Source organism: Dermacentor variabilis, chromosome 4, assembly GCF_050947875.1.
Source record: "Dermacentor variabilis isolate Ectoservices chromosome 4, ASM5094787v1, whole genome shotgun sequence".
NCBI lineage: Eukaryota > Metazoa > Arthropoda > Arachnida > Ixodida > Ixodidae > Dermacentor > Dermacentor variabilis.
The window spans coordinates 190,238,175-190,244,829 of NC_134571.1; the positions used below are offsets into that span (position 1 = coordinate 190,238,175).

At 44.7% G+C, this 6,655-nt stretch overlaps 1 long non-coding RNA gene across 1 annotated transcript; it reads left to right on the forward strand.

Annotated features, from left to right (window-relative positions):
- Window positions 1–2,849: 2,849 nt before the first annotated feature.
- LOC142578110 (uncharacterized) lies at window positions 2,850–3,456 on the forward strand. The gene is made up of 2 exons (XR_012827170.1): window positions 2,850–3,001; window positions 3,171–3,456. It is a non-coding gene; the product is annotated as an uncharacterized LOC142578110 (long non-coding RNA).
- The last annotated feature ends 3,199 nt before the right edge of the window (window positions 3,457–6,655 follow it).

Sequence of the window (6,655 nt, forward strand, 5' to 3'; positions counted from 1 at the left end):
TAGCTGTCACACCGAGAGCAACCAAAAGAACACTCTTTCTGAGGAGAAGTGAGCGAAAAGTAATTATTTTAGTGAATATTTCTGAAATCACAGCACCTACCGGCCTATATCCGGCAAAACCGGATATCGTGCCACGCTTACCCACCTCGAGGCCCATTGCGAGCGATCGTCCGCACTGAGCGCGCGAAAGGGCGAGTTGACGTTTGCAGTAATGAGCTTTCTTGTTCGGCCGTCCTATTCGCACCGCTTCCTCGTTTGAGCTGTTTGAAAACTTCGTCTTTCATCTCGTGGTTTTGTGGATTGATGTGTGGAGCAGCCATGTCAACGCCGCAGAATGCCGAGGGTCTGCAGCGCGCAAGGGTGCCGAGATAGTATTGTCGGGCGAGACACGCCGTGCCACTCTTTTCAGAAAGATGAGAAGCTGCGCAGAATGTGTACTCGAGCAGCGCAACCATCGCGCCCAACGTGGATGCGGTCGAGCTGCTCTTTTATTTGCTCCGACCACTCTGAGGACAGCGATTACGAGACAAGCCCGGCATTGCTACGGAGCCTCGGGGCGTCACTGAAAAGGCAACACCACAAGCCTGACACTGTTCCATCTGTATTCTCAAGGAAGCAGAAGCAACAAGACGTCAGAGGCGTGTTCAAAAAGAGGTTTGTAGTTTTGCTTTCCCTTTTCATGCGCACGTGAAAACGGTAGGCAGCGGTAGTCTTTTTCTCGCGTGCCTTTCATGAATGCTTCTCCCGTAAACCACGGGCTTGTTCACGCTGTAGTTTTGTGCACAGGTACCATTTGACAGTAATTCGTTGTTTGTGCGACGTTCTGAGCCAGATGTTTGGCCAATTCTGCCAGAATTAATCGAAATCTGCATTGTCTGAAGCGACGGCTGACGAAAAAAACAAAATTTGCCGACATGAAACTGGTGGCGCCATCTCGTGTGCACCAAGAGAAGGAGTGCTCGGCTGCGATGAAACAAGGGGAGCGAGCGCGTTAGCTAGCGCAAATGTGCTGAGGTGCACATTTTACCTGCTCACCACTTGGGTTCCTTGTTGGTGGCAATACTGCAGGCTGTGCCTAAAAAATCGGCCTGCGATTATGCTTCTTGGTAATACAATTTTTGAGGGCAGCTGCTGTCTTATTTCAACCGTAGGCGACCGCATACGCAACACACAGTGCCGAACGGAGGCGGCTGTGCATTTAGCGATCCGAGCCGGCGCTTCGGCAATCGAACTTAAGGTCGGCTTGAGGTCGGTCGCCACCGTGGAAGAAGGGGGGGGGGGGTAAGGGGAGCAATAACGGAGATGGCTCTGCGTTTCGGCTTGGCCGAGCCGGTGCTCTGGCTACTGCCGCGGAGGGGTGGCACTGGAGGATGAGCGAAGTGGAGAGCAAGATTCGCGCGCGACATTGCGGCGGAAGTGCGCGCAGCTAGAGCAGCGCGCTCGCACCGTCTGCAGAGCTGGCTTACGGCGAGGGACAAAGGCGAAGCCGAAGCGAAGTGCAGGAACGGCGCGTATGAGCTGTGCTCTGAAACCTTATTCCTCCGTGTTTAGATCATTGATCAACTTCTCGGTGAAAGTATGGAGGAACCACACCACGCAGCCCCACTACCAACTGCTACATCTGATGGAATGTCACCAGAATGCAGCAGTGCAAATGCTGGAGCAGAAGATACCGCACAGAAAGACAACCCTGTCGGCAAGTCCCTGGAGTCAGGTAAGTCCCAGCAGCAATAATTAGCAAAATTTTTTGTCTTCTTCACTGTTGCCCATTGTTCTTAATGATGTCTTTTAGCTCACAGTGACGGATGTGAAGACCAGACCCATGATGGAATTCTAAGAGCGCATCAAGAGGAGCCAGAATCAGAAACCATTGAGCATACTGGTTTAGATTTTACCAAAATGGCTGGAAACAGTGAGGCACCAGACCTGAAAAAATCGGTCAGATGCAGCAGTTCAAACAACGGTCATCTGCCGAAGTCAGGGCAAGTATTTTTGCGTGTCCAGGGTGAGTTTGTAGCAACATTTTACTGCATAGATATTTCGATATTTTGTGGTTATCGCACAATTAGTAAACATTTCGTTACCACAGAAGGTTTTCTGCACCTCATGTATTCATATATCACTCTTTGTAGGAATGCAGACACAAGTCAACATGCAGTCTCATGCTGTCCAGACATACTCCTTTGAGATGCCACAAGCATCATCACCAGTGTGCCTTGAACCCATATCTGACTTTCTGACACAGAATCTGGAAATGACACGCAGGGCAGGAACATTGATTCTTCTTATGCATTAACTGACACTAGTGGTCTCAGGTATGTGAAAAAGTGTTTGCAGTACTGCAGTACAGTACTGACATGGCCTATGTAAATTTCAGAGAGTATGTTGACTACGCATCACCGTCCCTACATGAAGAGCGAAAATTTATTGTTTGAATCCTCACTTCACCAGCTGCTTTTAACAAGCCCAGTATGTGGAGAAGTGCACTCAGCTGTTGATAAAGGAATAAAAGGCACACTGCTGCGAGTTGAAAGGATGTGCAAAAACCTGCATCTTTCTACGTGGACAAACCAGCCGATGATTCAGAGGAAAGCAGCTGCAGATGGGTTACTACCAGCAGCAGCCCTATACTCAGGGTGCAATGCTTCCAGATTTCTTAGAGCCCTGAAGAGTATAGGAATAGTGTGCCCTTATCGTTACCACCATGCTATACAGACCTCTTCTGATTCTGGCAATCACTAAGGTATATGACACGATTATTAGTTGTCGTAATGAAGGCAGTTAAAATTAGTTCATATAAGAGTGTTTACTCTCTAATTGTGAATCTTCTTGTGCAGGTCTGGATTAAGCATCAAAACTGCTTTTTGGAGAACTCGCTGGGCAGCCACTGCGTGTTGCTGGGGATGGAAGAGCTGATTCGCAGGGTCACTCTGCCAAGTATGGTACTTACTCATTGATCGACATTGACTGCAACAAGGTCTTGCATGTGGAAACTGTGCAGGTAGGTATGTGTTGCACCAGATTGAATTGTGGTGTGGGAAATGACATATTTTTTCATGAAATGTTTGTTGCAGTTGAAACGTTTTGTATTGAAATGAGTATTTGGTTCATTCGACAGTCCACTGAGGTGAAAGGGTGCAGTCATTCACTGTTTTCTCCTAATTTTTCAGTCTAACGAAACAAAGGGCAGCAGCAACATGGAGCCCGAGGGCCACAAAAGGTCTCTCACCATTTTTGAAGCAAATGTTGATGCAATCCACGTGATTTTGGTAAAGGCCATCGTTTACTAGACCTGAGTGGATTAAAGTCATGATTGTTTTAAATTTCACTCGCCGTGTTTAAATATTTCTTTCAGATGATGTACAAGGAGATGTGCGAGTATATACAACATCTTGAGGGAGATGCAAAATATGCTTCCGCAATCCTTGCTGCAAGTGTTCAAATACATTACTTAAAGTTTCAGCACTGTGCTGTGTTGGCTGTGTGTATTTTCACTGGACCAGTTGGTCCGGCGGCCAATCTCATTAGCAACTAACTGAGACGTGTGACAGCGACCTAAGATCCATGCGAGGTCTGGCCAGTTTGTATCCTGCTTGACGCGAACCTGCACCCTGGGATTTCACTTGGGCATGACTCAACATCAAAGTGGCTGGTCAGTGGTTTAAAGCTGGAAATGTAGCAGGATCATTTTTTGGCTCCAGCTGGAACCACTGAGCCTTCCAGCTGGTAGATTCTTCCATTTACAGCTGGAATGTGTACTGGTCCCAACTGGAAATACAGCAGATTCTAGCTGGAAATTATTAAGTTTCCAGCTGGAATCTGCACACTTTCCAGCTGGGAAAAATTTCCGGTTTCATAATCCAGCTGGGAATGCAAATTATTTTCACCTGGGAGTAAAGTGCCCTTGTCTACAGAGCTGCTGCAAAGTGTAAGATCCAGAGCCTGCAAGTGCACATAATTGGAAAGCAGGAAAAGGCTTGGAGGCAAAGACACTGGTGCTGATATTGTCGACGAAAAGTGGCTCCAAAAGAGATAGCAAGAAAAGGCTACCCCATGCAGGGCATTGCTGAAGCAAGCAGAAGACATCATTTCTTCTGGTCTGAATTCTAAGAGCCTAGAACAAGTTGAAGCTGGGCAAACTTTATTAGCTGAAGGCAACTCTACTTTGAGCCAAACCCTCTCACAGCTGGAAGAACTGAACGAGAAGGTGAGCAAAAGGCAGTAAATGCTGGAACATGCACATCCTTGTTCTGTAAATAAAAGAAAATTCAAAAGACACCCCTTGCAGTTTGGTTTTTGGAATCTTTGTCATAACTTTTAATACACTTTAATAAGCTAGTGCAGCACCTGTACTTCTGCCTTCATTTGCAGTAGTGCATTAAATCTGATGGACTGGTTCATAAAATGTGCAGGTACATAAGATGAATCTGGTGACAGAGAATTATGACAAATATGACTTTATAGAACTGTGGCAGTCACCAAAGCCTTAGTTTTAGTGGTCATGAGAGAGGTATCCCTGTGGAATTAGTTGCTGCTCCAAAATCGAGTTCTGATACGAAGTTGCTGCAAAGCAGCATTTTCTCTGCTCCAAAAATTGCTCCAAAAGTTGCAGTGGCTGGATCACCACTGCATTTCCTCTATACTTCTGGAATACTTATATTATTTCTAAGTGACTCTGTTTTCTTTAAAGCGTTTTACTGTACTTCATTCCAGAAAAAGCCATTCACACCAGGCAAGGTTGGTACATGGAGAGCTGTGGTTTGGCAGAAAAGATCTTTTTGCTTCTCTATGTGTGATTATAGCCTTAATTACTGGGCAGATAAACTTTCTTATACTGACCTGAAGTACTAATATCTAACCACAATAATTTGATGCTTTCTCTGCAGGAGCAGATCACCTAGTGCAAAGTCCAATGACAGAAGGCAAGTGCTTTCAGTTCCTCTCACATTCAGCTAAAATCATCTTTAGGCAAATGAATTTTCAGTGAACTATTTTCAGAGATTTGTACCGGTGTCATATGGGCACTTTTATCACTGTAGAGCCAAAAGCCTTTTAAAAATGATTCTGAAGAAAGGTTGAAAACATACTTATAAACATATTACCCATTGCAGAGGCTCAATGGCTATGGAATTCTGCTGCTGAGCCCAAGTTCACAGGTTCTACTCCCGGCCATAGTGGTCGCATTCCAATTCAGACAGTAAAAATTCTCGTGTACCGTGCTTTGGGTGCATGATAAATAACGGCAATGTGACCAAAATTAATTCAGAGCCTTCCACTACTACAGCATACCTCATGACCCACAGTGCAGTGAGGGGGCCCTAACACTTGCATCCCCCTAATCTAAAACTCTCTATTGAACCCTGCAATTATTTTTGAACACATACGTTTAATGGCATGATTTTTAATTAACTAGCATGCACTCTGGGATTAGAGATGATGACTGGTGTTTTCATAATGGCAACGCCCAGGGGGGTGACACACCTGGCATACCGAGTATGTTCTTTTACTCCCATTCTCTCTCAACAATGCTTTTGTGAATGTGAAAGTATTAGTGAGCTTTAGACTGTTCTAGCGAACTCCATCAGACTCACTTAATCCTCCTTCTGCTGCTATTTGCTTTACTCTTACAGAATGCATGTGAGCACTCAGATATCTAACAAATGTAAATGCCTTGAGCCACCCATGCCACTATTCATAAAGCAACTGTTCAAATGTTTCCTTTTTATGCTGAAGTAATTACCAGAATCTTTTTTTTCTCTGCTCTCTAAATCTTGTATAGCTCAGCTTGTTTCTTATAGCAACCATGCTATTTACTTGTGTCGAACATAATATAATGGTGTCTAGTTAGGATTATTTCAGTGCTAAGCTTGTTTTAAAACACTTATTTGTATACACAGTGGCATTAAAGGTGCCTCAAAGATTTGATTGCTGTTATTCTTATCTAGTGCCTGAGAAAGGCTTTGTACACCTCCCTGATGGATCAGTGAGTACCGTTGTACACTGTTTTAACATTCTTTCCCTGTTTAGTGGTTCAAAAGGTAATATTGGCATGCTAGCCTTTCAAACAGCCCATAAAGTTGTCACTGTCATAATGAGATGTGAGAAATGGATGCTGCCTAAACTGTATTTACCCATTTTGCATGGCAGTAGTTTTCATTTTACTTATGATTATATTGAAGTTTATTCCCTGATGTTTCAGTCACTGAGACGACCCACCGCAGTTGCTTAGTGGCTATGGTGTTGGGCTGCCAAGCACGAGGTTGTGAGATCAAATCCCGGCCACGGCAGCCACATTTCAGCGGGGGCAAAGTGCGAAAACACCCGTCTGCTTAGATTTAGGTGCACGTTAAGGAACCCCAAGTGGTCCAAATTATTCCGGAGTCCCCCACTAAATCGTGGTTTTGGAACGCAAAGCCCCATAATTAATTTTTCTGTCACTGAAACTGAAGGTTCGTGGGCATATCAAAGAACGTAATTTCTGATGAGCAAGCCCTCCTTTCCTTTTTCAGTTAATGAAAGCACACACAACCCAGCTCCATTTCACATCCTTCTTTTCAGAATTTTTCTGTTCTCTCAGTGTTCTAACAACTATATAACTGGACAAATTTAGATAAGACAGCTGTTCGCACAATTCATTTAGGGAGATCCTTCTTTT